The following is a 20813-nucleotide window of genomic DNA, read 5'->3' as shown; positions in this document are numbered from 1 at the left end:
TCAAGTTCAAGCACTTGGTTGCCCCAGTTCCTTGACCTCCTCTACCCCAGCCCCCTTCTGAGCTGAAGTCCTATGGTCCAGGCAGACTGTTCACAAAGTGCTTTCTGCTGTTCCTTGATAGAAAGACTCCAGTGGCCAGACCTCTGCCCCAGAAGAGAGAGGCCCTCACTTCCACTGCTAGGGGAAACAAAAAAGAAAGTACCCGCTCCTTCCAGAGGAACAAAGATATGTGACTGTGGGTCAAATAAGTTTGTAAATATGATATATTTGTTTGCTCACTTATAGTTTGCATTGGGTGTGGGGGACAGGCTGTAAGCAGGCAGAGTCATTATAGCCTAAGGCTTAGTTTTAAGACTAAGCCTTTCCCAACCTTTTAATACTAAGATCTTTTCAAAACTAGGCTTTTCCCCACACCCTTGACTGTTGCATGATGTGAGGTGGTGCACTCTCATGAGGAATCCCATTATGCCTCAGATAAGTGACTTTATATCAAAGACTTTCTTGTTTGTATATTGAATTAAAGGTTTTCATTTCTACACTATAAAATGAGGCAGAGGAGCCCATGCTGGAGGAGAGCAGAGAAAGGCCACGTGGAGGAGAGGAGAAGCAGCCAAGATGGCGGAGTGCTGAAAGAAAAGCCAGTTACTGCAGAGTTTGTGCAGAGAGAAGGAGATGGGGAACAGAGGTGAATAAGTCTGTGAGCTAGGAACCTTTGATTCTAGGAAACTTGGATAAGTCAGTGGCTTTGAGAGCCCAGAATGGAAAGGGAAGAGTTTATCCACTATGTGTATTTCTTGCCCACCGGGTGCAAGCTAGGATTAAAGGTAATGGCCCACCAGTTCTTGGCTCCGTTGTTTCATTACCATCTGTCTGAATCCAATGCGAACCTGCATGGGCCAGGTGGCTGTGATGATGGCTGTGGCTACTGGCTTGACAGTGACTATGCCCTGTAATTCCACCTGGGGGGCCAATCAGCCAAAAGGGGACTTCCAACTAGTTGTCAACATTTTGGTGTATTTGTTAAAGTGAGTTCTAGAATGGCCTTAGGCCACTTTTATTTTTGGTCAAGGCAGTATTCTTTTTCTTTTCAGGAACACTGAGATTCCTTCTAAAGCGGGAAAGTGGTTAAGACCTCTAATCTGATGCTCACGAATTCAGTTTCTTTGTCATAAGCCCACCTTCTCTTTTACAGTCAGCTCTACCTTTTCCGACATCACATCTTATGTTACTGTAAATTTTACCCACCTTCCCTTCAGACACATGTGGGAACACTAAGAATAAATATATCCATATTGGCTTTTATTGATTTCATTTCACAGCCTTTGTGATGAAAGCATATTTAAAACATTCATATATACTTGTAGAGTCCTTTTACAGCAGAGTATGATGGTCTTATTTTTAAAATGGGATGAAAGTGTTTTGTTCATTTTATGCAGATTCTAATTTCCAGAGATGGAACTCATCCAGCTCTGATCAGTTGGCCACACTTTCTGCTCTCCATCCTCTATCACCTTCCCAGAAAGGAGATGTAAGGACAGGTGACCATGGTCTTCTAAAATAATAAAGGGAATGCCTTCATTATTTTTAAATTTCAGAGCTGCATGATACTCAGCTATACAAATCCCTCAATTTTCATTTGGAGGAAATAGAAGCTTCTGGAAGATGAGTGGCCCCTTTGAAGTCAGCTGAAGAGGGAGGGAGAGAGAAGTCCACTCTTTAGCTCCTTCTGTGGGGTCTTCATGACCCATTTCATGGCTTTCTCAACAACTTAGAGTGAGATAAGGATCCCAGATTTCCTATAGCAGAGCTTTGGAAAAGGGAAGTTGAGAAAGAACCAACACTTAGGAGGCACCTTATTGCCAGAAGGAAAGTAGATATACACAGCAACGCCCTGAGTTAGGCATTATAATTATCATATTCCTGTTTCACTGCCTCATTCCACAGTTCAAAGTCACACAGCTAGTGATCAGCCACAGCAGATATGACTCCAGGTCTCTCCAACTACAAAGCCCAGCTTTTATCCCAACAGTCTGCTTTTCCCAATTCTCTCTCTTTTGAAACTAAACTGTGCATATTCTTTCTACATGGAGGCCAAGTCCCCTCTGCCTCCACATTACACCATCGACATTCCTTACTGAACCTACATCCCACCTTCTCAGCCCATCCCACCTTCACAATCCACAGAGGAGCCATCATCACTGAGCTCAGGGGACTTAAAATTCAATAAGATCTCTTTACAGCACCTTTCTCTCTATTTCATCACTGCACAGTGGTGAAGGCAGGACAGGCAGGCAAATGTCTAACTGCAATGTTGCTCTCACTCCTCCTTCAGAGTGTCTTTACCCATCACCTTCACAAGTTGGTCTTCACAGACACTGCAGCAATGAGAAAACATGCAGACCTCCTTGCCTCCCATTCCTTCCAGGTCAGACCAGAGGAACACTAGCAATTCCTTTAAGAGCAGAGTGAGTTATAAAATAGAGGTGATGTAGCATCATCTCAAAGGCATGGATGGCTTCCACTCATTGTGTCACAGAAGGAATGATAATGCTTACAGCCTTGCTACTGGCAGTTAACCTTGCCTTATTTACAATAAGATTTAGAATATTACACTTTTAAATCAGACCAGTCTTGACTATGGTAAAACTAAGAGGAAAATATTTAAAGGTGAAATAACTTGCCAAGACAAAGTAACAGACCTTAAAACTAGAGGAGGCCCTGGCCAGTTGGCTCAGGGGTAGAGCGTCAGCCTGGCGTGCAGAAGTCCCGGGTTCGATTCCCAGCCAGGGCACACAGGAGAAGTGCCCATCTGCTTCTCCACCCCTCCCCCTCTCCTTCCTCTCTGTCTCTCTCTTCCCCTCCCGCAGCCAAGGCTCCATTGGAGCAAAGTTGGCCCGGGCACTGAGAATGGCTCCATGGCCTCTGCCTCAGGCACTAGAATGGCTCTGGTTGCAACAGAGCAATGCCCCAGATGGGCAGAGCATCGCCCCCTGGTGGGCGAGCTGGGTGGATCCCGGTCGGGCGCATGCGGGAGTCTGTCTGACTGCCTCCCCGTTTCCAGCTTCAGAAAAATACAAAAAAAAAAAAAAAACTGGAGGAAACAAGCAAGTCCATAGGGGGGTAAGCTGTTTTCCTGATGGTTCATTTCAGAATAGAGGACATCCGAGCATGTTTGCTTACCCCTGGTTTAGTGACTGCTGCCCCTTCTTGGACAGGTAGGTGGAGTGAGTTGGGAAGCTTTGAGTGATTTGTTTGATTTCAGGCTAAGAAAAGAATAAGTGGAGAAAGCTGTGTTCATTTTGTTGTGGAGGTCAAATCTGAAAAGATGATTAGAACAAAAGAATAATCAGGTAAAGTTAGCATCTCAAACTTCATAAATGTAAGTATAAAGCTACACCTATGCTAGATGCTCTGCTTAGTTGCTTTTTACTTTCTCATTTTTTTTGGCACCACAATGACCATTATGAAGAGTAATCTACAAATGCATGTGAACTGATCTGTTCCAGGCATGAGAAGCCTGACAACAAAAATCAGAAATTGCAGCAGGCCAAAGGGCTAAGGATTCATGCTACCATAAGGCAATTAAAAAAGCAAGTTGGCAATCTAATAGACTGCTGTGATAGCAGCATGACTAGATTGAGGATATTGTGATTTTTTTTAATAGACATTGTGCTGAAAGGAACACTGAGAGCCTCATTAAGTGCAGTGGAAATAGGTGCTGGGCTTCTGAGGCACAGATTCAGATGTGAAAGTAACTTGTCCTGAAATAACATTAAGTCTACAGATCTCCGGTCATATGGAAGGTGATGCTTCCCCTTCCCTTGCTCCAGATGCAAATGTGCACAGATGTCTCCCACATGTGGTCACTTGAAGGAGGGAGAGAATGGACAAAGGCCCTGAGGGAAGAGCCGAGGGAAGGGAAAGGCTAGTGCAGAGGATCAGAAATGTCCCAGTCCTTTGTTCTGAAATAGCTCTGCTTCTCGTTCACCATGAAACCTTGAACAAGTGATTTAATCTTTGGGGGACTCCAAATAAGGGGGTCAGGGAAGATAATATCTAAGGTCCCTTCTAGCATGAACATTTTCGATTCTAATCTAAGAAGCTGCAAAGGTCGTTGAGCAATATTTTCCATACACACAGACACTCACAGATTCCACCCTTTGCAGACCTGAGACCAGCTTCATGCCCCCTCTTTCCTTCTCAGGACTCCTCTCCTGTCATTCTGGGTCCCTATACACCCATGCCCAGGCATCTAGTGTTATCATACTGCCCAGAGACCCCACCAAGACCCCTAGCAGAAAACATCTCTCAGAGTTGACTCTTAGAAATAATAATATCCAAATTTATATTCCCTCCACAGTACCCAAAATAATGTTTAATTCATAACTGTCTTTTAATAAATGCTGCCTATGTTGGTGACTAACAATATAAATATTTGCTTTGTATATTAGAATGTACAAATGACTTACCATATCACTCTACTCTTACAGGAGCCCTCTAAAATTGCTTATAAACATACCTACTTAATAGATGAGGAGGTTGAGGGAGATGGTGACTTATCTAAGGTTATACTTAGAAAGTTGACCAGTGGAGACTTGAATTTAGATCTCTTAACATCAGATCCTGTTTTATTCCAGACCACAGCATTTTTGCTGCATCTGTCCAACAATGTTATATCCTGTGATTAACAGAGTTTTAAACTGACTCATCTAGTTCAAGTTCACACCTGAACTTACCTGCTCCATTGCTAGGAAAACCAGTACAGGGAGACAGTCTCTTAGAAGCTGGTTATCTCACCACCACCCCCAATTCTCTTCCACATTGTATGTACTTTTGCCTAAGCTCAATCTTGTCAGTAAAAATGAGAACTTTTCCTTCAGGCCCAATGATAATGGAAAAAGAAAAATCAATGTTTTTTAGGGAGATATGGACTGAGAGTTTGACTGCTCTAATGAATCTTTTACTGCACATGCAGACAAAGGAAGAGGCATGAGTACTTTCTGTATGTGCCCATGTACAAGATATGGGCCATTGAGAGAGGCTACCCAGGGTTTTCTCACGGCCTGTTAGCAAGACCATTTGGTGCAGCTGCTTTGCTGGGGTTTAGTCCACAAATGGTTAAGTATAGAGGAAAAAGTCATACACCATCAACCAGAAGGAAGATAGATGCCCTTGAGCATGTATAAAAGTGCAAACAGAGATCTCAGTATTCGGAACAGCTGTCTGGAATAGACTAAGAAAAGAGCCCTATAAGAGAAAGCATTAGCTTTAATTACCTACCAGGCCCAGACAATGCCAAAATCTATTCACAACAGTGCAAATCAAGGAAGACTTCTCCCACTACCCCTTACTCTTTACATCTCCTCTCCCAACGTAGGAGAAAGAGCAGGAGAGCAGACACCACGGTTACCAAGCCAGAAAAGAAGATTAAAACATGGAGAAGTGAGAAACCACAAAGGAACTGGCCATGGTATGAAGCCTACTTAAACTAGAAAAGGGGAGAAGACTTACTCTGAATGGAGTTTGGATTATTCCATGGCACCAAATGTTTAAGTTGCTCAAATGAGACAAAGTGGAAGTGATGGTATTCTCAATCACCTGGACAGATCCAGAAAAGTCTTAAAACCTATGAGATTCCAAGGTTGAAAACATTAGCCCCACAGAACAGGTTTGACTAGACAGTAGGCAAGATAAAGACTTTTTATTTTATTTTACTCTAAGAGTTCTGTTTGTTTACACATACAAACATATAATGGAGCCAAGATTATGTTGTTCTTTGTGCCACAGTGTTCATGAGAGATTTCAGATGCATACATCACCTGCCTTTTATTACTTACCACCCTGGCAGGTGCTCAAAACTTTTGTTGAATGTATGAACTCAACTGTGGGTAAGCAACTATGATGATCTATCAATGTATGAGACCAGCTGATGAGAAAGCCTGGTGGTAAGTGCTTGTTCAACAGCGATTAACTGAACTTTGGTATCAGATTCTTTCTCTTGGGGAATTTTAGGAAGAGGTAGAAAGCAGTTAACAAAGAGAGAAATCATAGCAGATGCCATAAGACTACAAAGAGAACAGAAGCCAGGAGGTAGAGAGCAATCACAGAGTTCATGACAGTGTAGGCTGTCACCATAATGGGGAACCACTGGAATAGTGACCAAGGACTAACCAATTCTGAGGACACCTAGAATTGCTCTAACAACTTGGAGTGTCTATGGAAGGGTTCATAGAGATGCTAGGAAGTTTGTGTGATAAGCAATACTAGTCCTGTTTCAGTCCTCTAACTCACCAAACTCACTCTGGCTCACTCAGGGAGTCATCCTGACAGAGAAGTACCTCCCATTCAGAAAGCCATCCAGGGAACTGAAGTTGCTGGATACATTCTTTTCCTCAGGTGCACATGCAAGTTCACAAGGAGACAGAATTCTGACAGCCTTGTTTCTCCAGGTAGCCTCAGAAGCCCTGTGTCTCTTGTGTGTGTGTGTGTGTGTGTGTGTGTGTGTGTGTGTGTGTGTGTGAGAGAGAGAGAGAGAGAGAGAGAGAGAGAGAGAGAAATTAACTAAAGTATTACAAAACACATCATACAGTTATTACATTAAAGTGGTTGACTCATTGCTCCTGATGTGTATTCCTATCCCAGAACTTTGACTCATTTTCTCCTACCAACCTGACAGGTCCTCCTACATCGTTTGGGGTAAATAACCCATAACCAGCCCACCACTCAAGGCCTAGCTGCTGCTCCAACCTCCTGCCAGTTGACAGTGCTCAAGGATGCTTCCCTCTTCATTTTGTCTTTTTCTTTTTTTGTGTTTTTTCATGACAGAGACAGAGAGAGGGACAGACAGGAACAGACAGACAGTAAGGGAGAGAGATGGGAAGTACCAATTCCTCGTTGCAGCACCCTAGTTGTTCATTGATTGCTTTCTCACATGTGCCTTAACTGGGGCGCCACAGAACACCGAGTGACCCCTTGCTCAAGCCAGCGATCCTGGGCTCAAGCTGGTGAACTATGCTCAAACCAGATTAGCCCACACTCAAGCCAGCGACCTCGGGATTTTGAACCTGGGTCCTCCACATCCCAGTCTGACACCCTATCCACTGTGCCACCGCCTGGTCAGTCTTCATTTTGTCTTTTAAAACAACAATAGTTAAAGCCCTGGCCAGTTGGCTCAGTGGTAGAGTGTTGGCCCAGCGTGTGGAAGTCCTGGTTCGATTCCCAGTCAGGGCACACAGAAGAAGCGCCCATCTGCTTCTCCACCCTTCCCTCTCTCCCTCCTCTCTATCTCTCTCTTCCCCTCCGGCAGCCAAGGCTTTATTGGAGCAAAGTTGGCCTGGGCGCTGAAGACAACTCCATGGCCTCTGCCTCAAGCGCTAGAATGGCTCCAGTTACAGTGGATCAACACCACAGATGGGCAGAACATCGCCCCCTGGTGGGCATGCTGGGTGGATCCTGGTCAGGCGCATTCAGGTGGCTGTCTGACTGCCTCCCTGTTTCTAATTTCAGAAAAATACAAAAACAAAACAAAAAAAAATAGTAGTTAAGAGCAAGCCCAAACAACCAAAGCCCAAAGGCATGTGAGGATGGAGTAGGCAGCCCCCAAGGTTATTTCTGTATACCTGTCAACTCACTGTCAGGAAAGCACCCTCAGAGGGATGGAAGCAACTCCTTCATGATGGAATTGTCTAGCAGGTAAAATGATATCCCATCAGGGAGACAGGAAACAAATGGCCCTGGAAGGGAACCTATTTCCTGCCTCTCAGTTCTCTGCCATCTGTATTACTTCTATTGCTGATAAAACTTTGCCAATTAAATATATCATTGTATACAAAATGACTTGGTAGGGAAAAGTGGGGGCAGGCCAGCAGTAGAGACATAAGTTAGCTACAACAATAGTCCCAATAAGCCCACACTGTTATGTGCCTCCCAAAAGCCATCATCCATCCAGGTTCTATTAACAGAACCCTGATTTTGTTCCAGAATCATGCAGGCAGCAATATGTCCAGAGAAAGTGGACCCTTCCCAGGGGATGAAAAGAAAGTCATCTAAGCCAAGGTAAGTACATTTTTTCTGTAACTGACAAGAGGGTAAATATTTTAGGTTTTGTGAACTGTGCAGTTTCGGTCACAACCACTCAACTCTGCCATTGTAAAAGGAAAGAAATGATAGATAATACATAAATAAATTAATGTAACTGTGGTCTAATAAAATTTTACTTACGGACACTGGAAAAAAAAATCATTAGAATGCATTCACTTTATTAACTGAAGTGGTTATTGGTCCAGCCCCTAGCTGGCAAATGCAAAGTAAAAGATTCCCTTATGGAAAATTTTGCCACATACCAGGCAATGCATGAGTTTTATGTGTATTATTTAACTTATTCTTCAGAACAACCCTATGAGGACAGCATAATTACCCCATTTTATAATAAGGGCATTGAGATTTAGAAAGGTTAGATATCTTGCCCAGAGTCTTAAGAAAGAACTGTTTCATTTCACCACCTGTGCTCTTTACCACTCTACAGGTGTGCTAAACAGAATCATTGCAGAGCCAGTGAGTTCTGGGGTCAGACTGGCTAATTCACATCCCAGCTTCACTACGACATGATATATAACCTGGACAAGCCACTTAAACACTTGTGCCTCACTCCCCTTGTTTCTAGAAGAGGACAAGAACAATGCCAACCTCATAGGAAGTTATGAGAAGTGAATGAGATAATACATGCAAAGCACTTAAAAGACCACATAATGTATAATAGGCACCTAAGAACATATCAGTATTGTTATTATACTAATGACTTCCAACAGAAATAATTTAAAGACCTTTGTTATAGGAGAACTAATTCTATCTGATAACCAAAGAAAGGGATCAAACTTAAACATAAATAAGCAAAAGATATATATATATATATAATTATATATATATATATACATACATACACACACACACACACACACACACACTCTACCTTATTGCTCTTATACAGTTATAAAACCAAAGTAATGGCAAGACTTACAAAAGTTAATACAAATTAAACTATAAAAATAATAAAATTAAATTAACAGTATTAATTTTATGTGATAATAGCATTGGGAGACTGAAACTAAACCACTACTCTGGTGTGTCCTACCACAGTGAAAATTCTTTTGATTTTAATAAGGGTTAGATGATCATGTACAGTGGGATGATTCAATCCACCCATTGTTTTTCTCTGTTGAAACTATCAAAGAAGAATAAGTTATGTGTCTTGATACGTTTGACCTTCATTTGTCATGAATGCTTATATGTACCTCAGCTCCTTTCTTACAGCACAGGACAAATTAATTCCACTGGTACCGACACAGTCATGACCAATGTGCACCACTAGTTCTGGATTTCAACAATATCTAACAGAACTTTCTTCAACAATGAAAGTTTGTCTGCACTATACAAAATGGTAGCCAATACCCACAGATGGTTATTGCACATTGGAGAAGTGGCCAAGATGGAGAAACTAAATTATTTTCATGTTAATTATGTTATCTTAAATTTAAACAGTCACATGTATCTAGTAGCTACCATGTTGAATAGCGCAGCTCTGAAACTTCATGATAGTACTTGACTATGAGGCAGTCATCCATGTGACTATTTATTATATATTATATAACTTTTATGTGCACACAAGCTAATGTATGCATATTAGTTTGATCTCATAGATCCTTATTTTATGATATGTACATAATAATTAAAATAACATGCATACATATGTGTGTGTATGCACATAAAACTTTCAGATGTGTAGCAAGGAGCATCATAACTCTACCATTCTTCCAATCCGAGTCATGCTGTATTACAGTATACTGTATTGTCTCTTTGGGCAAGATTTATTCAGTTTCAGGCTTACACACCAAGGTCTCTACTTCCCCAGGCAAGACCTGGTAGTAGGTTAAGTCAGAGTAGAGAATCTAAGAACAAGAAAAACGCCATAATCTGAAACTGTCATTCTGTGGCAAAAGGTTAAGTACTACATTTGAAGAAGGACTTCAAAGAGCTGAAGCTAATTACAAAGAAGGTTATCAAAAAGATAGATGGAAACCAAATTATGTCACATCAGAACAATTAAAAGAACTTGAGGTGTTTGGCTGGGAGAAGAAAAGACATTACAGAAAAAATATGCTTTGGTCCTATGGACAAATATTCAAAGGTTGTAATTATGTGAAAAGGAGTTATACTTGTTTCAATTAGCTTGAAGTTAGATAAAGCAGAACACTGGTACAAGTAAAAATGATAGCAACTATAATTAATACAAGAAAGACACATATGAATTATTTCTCAACTAAAACAAAAAGACTCTTCTAGTTATTATGTTGTCTGAGGGAATAAAGAAACAGTGTATTGAACACAGCGTTTCATCTACTTCCTAAAAAAAGATATATTACCTAAAAGGACAAATTGTACAAGAAAGAAGATAACAGAAATGACAGATGTTAACAAAATTTTGGAAGCTAGAAAGCAATTGAAGATGATTTGGCCCAGTGAAAAGAGAAATCTTTACTCTGAAGCCTATTTATTCCATAGAATCTCAGAAATAAACAGAAATTTCAATTATGCAAAATATCTTAGAAGGCATCAGTGTAAAGTGGAACTGACAATGGGATTATAGGCTGAAATGTTTTAAAGGCAGCAGTTAGACTTTCTGGAGTGACCTTCTCCATTCAGCCCAGATAGCACTGAGTCTAGCAGACAACTGAAGACTAGGGACTTGCTCCTTGGCAAAGATCTGAACTCAAGGACCCACAATAGAGAGTGAGGTTAATTGAAAGTCCATATACTGAATGGGGAGATCTCCCCCGACCCCAGTCAGTTTCCCTCACTTTATTTCCAAAATAATTATTTCTCCCATAGATGGAGAGTATAGGATTTCTTTCTGAGGACACTGGTGAGCCCAAGAGAAAAGGCCAATAGAACCAGCATTTTAGGGAGCATTATGAAAATGGCTGGGTGCCTGCTTTTTTAATGTGTTTCTGTAGTGTGCAAGTTCATCCCAAGTACTGATATTTCCCAATCATAATTTTAGTATCTTTCTCCAAAATGTAGACACACAACTAACAATCACCAAGCACATGAGAAAAAGCTCTATCTAACCTGAAAGACAGAAACCAGGATAATGGAGGGGGCAGGGGGCTGAGAGAAAACAAAGACAACAGAGGAAATATAGGGAATAGGAGAAAACTAAATAATAGCAACAATAATTATAATCTTCAGAGACACAAGAGAAAATACTGCTTTCATATTACATCCATGAAAAAGACCTGGATGCTAGTTAAAAAATCAAAAAAGAAAAAAAAAAGTAATTGGGAAATTTTAAAAACTGATAAGAGAAATAAAAATAATGATAAAGAAATCTCTCAGAAAATAGAACAAAAGCAGAGCCAGAAAATGTTAGAAAAAAAGATAAGCAAATTAAAGTTTGAGTCCTAAGTTTTAATGTCCACAAAATAATTTTAAAATATGAGTTTTAAATAGGAGTTTGAGCAGACTATTTTGATGCCTTGTAAAATTAATGGAAAAAAAGATTTCATCAAAGTGCATAATAAAAAAATGTAACTTGAAATGAGAGAGAGAGAGAAAAAATTGATCCAAAAAACCTTTCATAAAGAAAAAAGAGGCCAGTACAGTGGAACAAGTAACAAGTGATATGCGACTATTCGTAGTAACACTGAAAGCTATAAGACAATAGAACAATGTCTTCAAAACCCTGAGAGAAAACAATTTGAACATAAAATTACATCACTAACCAAAACTATTATTCAGGTGCTGGGATACATTATCCCCGAAGAATAATGTGTGTGTGGAGTGGGGGAGACATAAACCAGGGGGGAAAACATAAGCAAGAAAGACAAAAACATAAGAACTTGGGAATGGAGGACTCACCTGAAGAGTTAATGAAGCAAAAGGAATTCCCAGAATAATTATTAAAAGAAGTTGCAGGACAAAAGGTATGCTGTAGTGTAGCTCTGGAGAGCAACCAGTTCAGACTATAGCAGAATGACAGAGGGCAACAGGAACGTCCTCCCTGAAGGGAGAAAGGGAAATATCTGGTGTGTATAAATGTACTATAAGAGAGTTCAGTTCTGACCCTGGCCAGTTGGCTCAGTGGTAGAGCGTCAGCCTGGCATGTGGAAGTCTCAGGTTTGATTCCCAGACAGGGCACACAAAAGAAGCGCCCATCTGCTCTCTATCTCTCTCTTCCCCTCCCACAGCCAAACCTCCATTGGAGCAAAGTTGGCCCAGGCACTGAGGATAGCTCCATGGCCCCCACCTCAGGCACTAGAAGGGCTCCAGAGGCAACAGAGCAACGCCCCAGATGGGCAGAGCCTTGCCCCCCTGGTGGGCATGCAGGGTGGATCCCAGTCGGGTGCATGCAGGAGCCTGACTGCCTCCCCGCTTCTAACTTTGGAAAAATACAAAAAAAAAAAAGAGTTCAGTTCTGTCTGAGATTTGAGGGTGAATTAGTGATAGATACACAGAAAATAAGCTGATTAATAAATGAGGTAATTATTAATTCTAGAGAAAATAAAATTTGTTTCAAAAATACAAAAGTCATAGTCAGACTGACCAGGCAGTGGCGCAGTGGATAGAGCGTTGGACTGGGATGCAGAGGACCGAGGTTCGAGACCCCGAGGTCGCCAGCTTGAGCTCAGGCTCATCTGGTTTGAGCAAAGCTCACCAGCTTGGACCCAAGGTCACTGACTTGAGCAAGGGGTTACTCGGTCTGCTGTAGCCCCACGGTCAAGGCACATATGAGAAAGCAATCAATGAACAACTAAGATGCCATATGAAGAATTGATGCTTCTCATCTCTCTCTGTTCCTGTCTGTCTGTCCCTATCTATCCTTCTCTCTGACTCTCTCTGTCTCTATAAAAAAAAAAAAGTCATAGTAATAATGTAATAACTTCATATGGTACCAGGTGGGTACTAGACTTATTGAGGGATCATTTCATAAGTTACATAAAAGTCTAACCACTGTACTATACACTTGAAATTAACATAAAATAAAGTTGAATGTCAATTGTAATTTTAAAAATTTTTAAGAAATTTTTTAGATGCAAGGTAATCATACTAAGTAAATCCACTGATTAAAAATCACATGTCAATAATTATGTAAATGCAAAATTAATCATATTGAAAGTTATATGAGGAGAGCAGAGGGTATGTGAATGAGAGAGTAGGTAAAATAAAACCCTTATCTTCATTAGTAGAAAACCAAAAAAGAACCTCAAAATGCTTAAATCAAGAAAGTGCCTTACACAAATATACTTAAGATGTATTAAAGAGAAACAGCTAAAGACATTTAAAATTATGGGCATTTATTACTTTAAACACACACCTATATATAGGTAAAGAGAGAAAGAAATAGAGGTGATAACAGACGATGACAGATAGATAGATAGATAGATAGATAGATAGATAGATAGATAGATAGATAGATAGATAGATGATAGATAGGCTCCCTGAGAGATAAGAAGCTTCCTGGAGCTCGAACTAATCAAGCATAGAATACATAACCACTTAGTCAGAGAAACCTAAGAGTATTTTTTTAAATTCTTCCATTGATTTAAAAGAGAGAAAGAGAGCAAAGGGGGGAGGGGAAGAGAAAGGTGAAGGGGGAGAGAGAAAGAGAGAGAAGCATCGACTCACTGTTCCACTTAGTTGTTCCATTGCTTCTCCTACCTGCCCTGACCTGGGATGGAACCCACAACCTCAGTGCACCAAGAGGACACTCTATCCACTGAACCACCTGGCCAGAGCCTAAAGAGTTTTTAAGCATTCAATTCTATTTATAATGGAATCTGTCACTAGCACTCCCTCAGAACTCAGGAATTCTGTAAGTAGTCATCAGAGTTTGGAGGAGAGGGGCACTGAAAGCTCCTAAAGCAAGTGCCAAGAGGGAATTTGCACGGGACAGTAGTCTAAGCAGTCCTGTCAGTTCTTAGGAATTATCAGTACCCTCTAGGGACAAATATTAATAAATTTTATCAATCTAAAACTTTTTCACACTCAAAGTCTGATTCTGCCTCACAGAGTTGAGAGTAGATGACCTCTCAACTTTTCTTTCTCTTCTTTCTTTATAATGAACACAAAGTTTCTTTGAATATACCTGTGGTCTTTTAAAATGCAAACAGTGGCACGTAATTAATTTAAAACAGGGATGTTGTTGTTTGGAAAAAGTCAAGTTTAAACTCCAAAGGGGAAAAGAATCTCTCTGCAATACTTGCAGTAATGACCACATATTTATTGGGTTTTTTCCAGTGTTGCAGGTTTCAAGAAGCTTAGGGTGTCTAACCAAAGATATAAATCTGAAAAACAAGCAGAAAATCAAAGTCCAGCAAAACCTACTCAAATTTAGTCAGTAGTTCAAAACACCAACAGGTGACATATACTCAAAAGAAAGTAAAAACTACCCAATAAACTAACTGCTCTCACTGGCACACAGATTACCCTCTCTTCAACCTCATCCCCTCTTAACCCCCAAGGACAAGACACCCCACTCATTGTTGCCATGGAAATTGTTTTTTAAGGTTTTCCGGAGATGTCATTTGTTGTATGGAAAGGTGGAGACCTCTAGTGCCCCAAAATTGTACTTCCTCCAAAAATAAATTGCACCATTGGTGTTTATGGTGGGGAATTTATTAAGAGGAAAGTTGATTCTGCTAGAAGAGTTTGGTCCTAAAATGGCTGAATGAAAATAAGAATCTTGTATTTTGCACTCATTATATGTCTGTTCAACCATTCAAGAATCTAAATTGCTTTAGCATGGTGAATGTTTTACTCTCTCAGGAAGCTTATTTGCCAAGTAGCCTTTAAATTCATCCAATCCTTTCTCAAAGGATAAAATTGTTAGACAATCGTCAACAAAGGAACTCCATCTATACCATGACCCCACAATCCCATAATCATGCATGAAAACCCATGATCTCAAGATTCTCATCGTAAGGGAAGTTTTATGGGTGGCAGTAACCAAACCTTAACCTCAGATTTACGGTATGTTTAGCTACTCCTCCCTCACCATGAGTTTGTCCTCAGGCCTTCATCTTCTTGATCTAAATTAGGGCATTCTTAACCCAGGGTTCATAAATGAGCAAAAATTTCTTTCAAAATTTCAGTATGTGTCTATATGTATTTTCTTGGGTTTAAAATTTCTCTTTCTTGCTGGTTTTAGACATTTGTTTATAAGATGACCTAGTATAGTTTTCTTCATGTTTCCTGTGCATGGGATTCATTCAGCTTACTGAATCTGCAGGTTTAAAGTTTTCATTAAATTTGGAAAATTGGGAGCTGTTATTCCTTTAAATATTTTTCTCCCTCTTTTCTTGCTTTGGGAACTCCAATTGCATATATATTTGGCCAATTAAAGTTATCCAGTAGTTCACACTAATGTCCTGTTATTATTTTTCTTTAATCACTTTTCTCTCAGGGTTTTATCTTCAATGGTTTTCTTTACTATATTTTTAGGTTTATAGTTTTTTTCTGCAATATTTAATATGCTATTAATATCAATCAATGTATTATTTATCTCAGACATAGTTTTCACCACTAGAAGTTTGTTTTTTAAAATACCTTTTATGTTTAATATTTAATCTAGCTTGTTGAATTTATAGAATGCTGTTGTAATAATACATTTAATTTCCTTGCCTATTGATTTCATCTATTTCATTTCTGGATCAGTTTTGATTAAGTGACATTTTTTCCCTCACTGTAAAATTTATTTTTCTGTTTCTTTGTGTGCCTGGTAGTTTTTTAATTAGGTGCCAGACAGCCATTGAAATTTTTCTTTTTAGGGAAATACTGTATATTTTTGTACTCTTAAAAAAATATTTGAGTTTTGCTATGCTGTAATAAAGTTCCTTGGAAACTGTTTAATTCTTTCAGATCTTGTTTTAAGTTCTGATAGACAAGACTAGAAAAATATTTGGTCTAAGACTAGTTTACCTGCTCTACTGAACGACCTCCTTCTTTGTACTTTATTGCCTGTCTTATGGAATATGAGGTTTTGCCCTCTGGCTGTTGTAAACAGGCACTATCTCAAGCTCTCTGTGAGCTCTGGGCACAGTTCTCCTTAGTCTTTGCTTGTCATTTCTCCCTTCCACGGGCAGTTCCCTCCTGTGCATATGCTGTACATTACAAAACAGAATTCCTGAGTGGGATTCTTAGCCCCGTTTGGGTGCTACCTGCTCTTCTCTGTGTGCTGCCTGCTTTTCTCTGATACACGGTCCTGTGAGGTCTACATGCCTTGGATTCTCTGGACTCCTGGTTCCTTCTACTCAATTCAAGAAAACTGCGAGAGTCTGCTTAGATAGGTTCCCCTCTCCATTCTCCATGACCTTGAAACTTTCTTCAGACAACTAGTACAATCTTAGGCTCACTTACATTTGCTTCCCATTCTTACCTGATGTACAATGTCTTGAGAAATATTATTTTCTTTATTTTGTTGGTTTTAGTTGTTTCGGTCAAGAGGGCAAATGTAGTTCTTGTTACTCCATCTTGGCCCAAAAGTTGAATGCTCAAACATTTTTAATATTTTTTATTTAGACATTTAATCTAGTGCTTCGTAACTATGTGTCATAATTTTGACTTTCTCATGTCCATATCTAACTGAGGATTAAAAATATGTACATTTAAGAACAGACTGTTGCAGAAGGCCCAAGGAATGCAGGGTAACTTGTTTCCTTATTCTTGACACTGATAAAATGTTTTAATATTTATAGGTCATTTGTTTTGTTTTTCAAGTTAGCCTAACCTATTAAAAGTTGTTGAAACATTAAAAATTACAATCTTTTAATAGCAAACTAAAGTACATGAGCAATTGTGCCCATAAGTTATTGTGGAAGACAGCAATAAACCTCGGAATTCTGACACCACCAGTTGTGCCCAATTGACCTGTTAAAGGGGTCAATAACTCAGGCCACTGGTAATCCACTTATACTCTACCAATGCAGGAGCACAGTGGTCAGGAAGCAGTGATCTAATCAATCAAGGATTTCTTTAATACACGGTATGTGGTAAGGATCTAACCTTAATGATTTTTCAAATGGGTAACCAAGTGACTCAATACTGCTTATTGAATAGATAATTTGTCCTCTCCCCACTGAGTTAAAATTCTGTCTTTGTCATATTTTAGCGTACATATCTGAATACTATTATGATCTGTCAAGGTAATATCTATTCTTCCACCAAGAACCAACTGTTTTAATTACTATCATTTATAAGACAATTTGATATCTTGCAATTTGTTCTTTTTCAAAAACTTCTTGTCTATTCTTACACATTTACTTTTACAAGTAAGCTTTAAATTAGCTTAAATTACACTTTTAAAACTCTTACTTGACATTTTTATTGGAATTGCATTGAATTTACAAACAGAATTGAGGATAATGAATTTCTTTTACACCTTAAAGCAAATTCCAAGGTAATTAAACTCTCCTTTGCCAGATTATTCTTACCAAACATTAAATGCCAATAATTCCCATTACTACCATTTTAAAAAACTAAAAATGCTCCTTTGCATTTTCAAACACCACAGCTACTTAAAACCGTCGTCATGCTTGACCTGTGGTGGCGCAGTGGATAAAGCATTGACCTGAAATACTGAGGTCACTGATTCAAAACCCGAGGTTTGCCCAATCAAGGCACATGCAGGAAGCAAAAACTATGAGTTGATGTTTCCTGCTCCACTCCCTGCCTTTCTCTATATATATATCCTCTCTCTAAATCAATAAATAAAATCTTTAAATTTAAAAAAAGATCTGATCATGAAGCTGTTTGAGGTCAATCTCGGCAGCTATTGACCTAGAATTAATGTTCCATCCTCTGACCTAGATTTCCTCCCAAGGAGTCAGCAGACATTGAAGGGAAAGGTATTTTCTGGTCAGCCTCACTCAGCCAGTGTGATGAAGAGTCCCACACAGCTGTGATCTCTGGCACTTGAAATTCCAGCTTAGGAACTTTATTCATTTACTTAAGGATTTACATCAGTTTAAAATCACATATCCTGTCACATTTGTCACATCTGAAACAATCCCATAAATATCCCTTAATCAGAACAAATTTCATATCATCTCAAAATCAACCAATCAATAAATGAAAACATTTATAGAGGAGTAAGTACCCAAACAGTGTTAAAGGACTGGCGCTCTCTGTACCCACAACCTTTTCTTTTACAGTCAATGGACTACTTACTGCCAGACTTCTTCAAATGAGGACAGTCCAGCATTAAGCTAGGTTTCTTTTTTTTTTTTTTTTAATTTTTTTTTTTTTTTTTTTTGTATTTTTCTGAAGCTGGAAACGGGGAGAGACAGTCAGACAGACTCCCGCATGCGCCCGACCGGGATCCACCCGGCACGCCCACCAGGGGCAACACTCTGCCCACCAGGGGGCGATGCTCTGCCCCTCCGGGGCGTCGCTCTTTTTGCGACCAGAGCCACTCTAGCGCCTGGGGCAGAGGCCAAGGAGCCATCCCCAGCGCCCGGGCCATCCTTGCTCCAGTGGAGCCTTGGCTGCGGGAGGGGAAGAGAGAGAAAGAGAGGAAGGAGGGGGTGGGGGTGGAGAAGCAAATGGGTGCTTCTCCTATGTGCCCTGGCCGGGAATTGAACCCAGGTCCCCCGCATGCCAGGCCGACTCTCTACCGCTGAGCCAACTGGCCAGGGTCAAGCTAGGTTTCTTGAATTTTGAGTTTGTCATGGCATCAACCAGCCTTCTAACACATTTCATCAAAGGCATAATGAACTAACCCTTCTACATTACAAGATTTGTAATTTTGCCATTAGAGTAATGAACAAAGAAACTTCATCTTGGTTTGCTACCATAATCTTATTTTATCCATTCCATGAATATGATAGCTTTTCAGTGTATCAACAATCGTGCTATGATATGCCCTCTATGCTACAAAGTGGAAGCTACCCTTCTGTAGGTTTACTCATATTAACCTAAATGGAGGAAAATATATTGCTGTTATGAAAACTGTGGTGTTCGAAAGCTCTTCCAGGAATAGTTTAAATGGAATTCCAATTAGAAATTCCAGAAATTATATAAAAATGAAAAAAAAATACATACTCCAACTTTAGGGATGTGGAGGGAACACCAGTATTAAGTCCTGTTTTATGAAGTTACAAGGAGCACAAACATCTGGATTTAATTCTTTCTTCCCTACGCGCTCTTTAAACCAACCCAGATTGGATGGGGAGAAATATCCTTGGTCACATAAAACTTTTACATTAAATTTCTTTTTAACCCTCTCCATTTCTGTGAAAATAAAAACCGCAGTGAAATACCATTCACATCCAGCAGATGGACAAACAAGTTAAACAAGAAAGTGAAGTGGCAGCTCTCCCCCACTTCTGGTGGACATGTTCATTAGAACAACTGATTTGGAAAACAGGCATTGACTAATCAATTTAAACATAATTACACCCTACAATTCAACCAGTCCATTTCTGGAAAAATTCTTGTTCAAGTTATTAACCAGAAGGCAATATAAGAACATGTCAGCAGCTTCCAACATCTCCCCCCAAAAAAGACAACCACATTTTATTTGTCTTACGAAAGAACAGAACAATGTCTATAAAGAACTCTTGCCAAAAAAAAAATTAACAAATATCTAAGTACTAATTTATAGAAAATACAGAACACAGAATAATATGTAAAAGTATACTCTGGAAATGTAATAAGCATATCCAAAGTGGGCAATTCTATAAGACAAAGGTTTTTTTCAATAAATAAATTGCCAAGAAAAAGAGGGAAGAGGTAAAACTATAGATTTAAGAAGGCAAAAAAAAAATTAATCACATGTATAAACCTATCTAAATTCTGAATTTTTTAATGTAAAAAGTACAAATAATAATAATAATAAGCCACTGAAAATTAAAACATGAGATTTGATGGTATTAAGAATTATTGTTAATCTGCCTGATGTGATAATAATATTGTAATTATGGATTTTTTTAATTCTTCAGAGAAGTTTATAAAATATATATATAATATTTTATGTATTTGGAGCAGGGGTAGTCAACCTTTTTATACCTACCGCTCACTTTTGTATCTCTGTTAGTAGTAAAATTTTCTAACCGCCCAGTTCCACAGTAATGGTGATTTATAAAGTAGGGAAGTAACTTCACTTTATAAAATTTATAAAGCAGAGTCACAGCAAATTAAAGCATATAATAATAATTACTTACCAAGTACTTTATGTTGGATTTTCGCTAAGTTTGACAGAATAAATCTTTATAAAACAACTTACTATAGTTAAATCTATCTTTTTATTTATACTTTGGTTGCTCTACTACCGCCCACCATGAAAGCTGGAATGCCCACTAGTGGGTGATAGGGACCAGGTTGACTACCACTGATTTAGAGATATAATGAAATGATATGTTGTATGCGATTTGCTAGTGAGAATGAATTAGGGGGCAAGGGGTAATGGATGAAACAAGATTGGCCATGAGTTGGTAATTCTTGAATCTGGATGAGTACAAGGAGATTTATTATATTATTCTATATTTGTATATGGTTGGAATTCTCCATGTAATAAAAGTTGCATAAAGTAGAGATTTATATGTAGCATAATTATCCAATGAAATATAAGCACAACAGTTAAAATTGATGATGAATAGTTTACACATTAGCATGTTTAAATTGCAAAGGAATAAAGTTGAGTAAAAGAACTAAGTCACAGGTAAATATATATATATACACTTTCATTCCGTATATGTGAAGCTCATAAACAGAAGTAAAAGAAGCAAAAATTGATTTAAAAATAAAAGAAAGAAAAAGATTAA

This window comes from Saccopteryx leptura, chromosome 5, assembly GCF_036850995.1.
Source record: "Saccopteryx leptura isolate mSacLep1 chromosome 5, mSacLep1_pri_phased_curated, whole genome shotgun sequence".
In the NCBI taxonomy this organism is placed as follows: domain Eukaryota; kingdom Metazoa; phylum Chordata; class Mammalia; order Chiroptera; family Emballonuridae; genus Saccopteryx; species Saccopteryx leptura.
Note: the sequence above shows the minus strand (reverse complement) of the source record.